This window comes from Corvus brachyrhynchos, unplaced genomic scaffold (assembly GCF_000691975.1).
Source record: "Corvus brachyrhynchos isolate BGI_N302 unplaced genomic scaffold, ASM69197v1 scaffold4, whole genome shotgun sequence".
Lineage (NCBI taxonomy): Eukaryota > Metazoa > Chordata > Aves > Passeriformes > Corvidae > Corvus > Corvus brachyrhynchos.
Window position 1 is genome coordinate 6,391,839 of NW_008237878.1, and position 309 is coordinate 6,392,147.

Sequence of the window (309 nt, forward strand, 5' to 3'; positions counted from 1 at the left end):
GTTTTCCGTGAGGGCCTCCCCAGACACAGGCCAGGGGAGAGGCAGGGTGCCGCGGTGGCACTACTGTCTCCGGGAAGGGACTCTGTGGCTGGCACGGTGAGAGGGAAAAGTAGGGGAAGGTTACAAGAGTGGATAATACTGAGTGTGCTTAAAAAAGACAAACGACCACTTCTAGCCTGTAATTAATATTTTTAAACGTTTTTTATTGTTTTTCTCCCCTTTGCAATTTTAGGCGGAGCGGATGCGGTGCCAGGGGGAAGATGCTGAATGGACCCCCCCGGGGAACGAAGTCCCGCCGTGGGGTGCAGG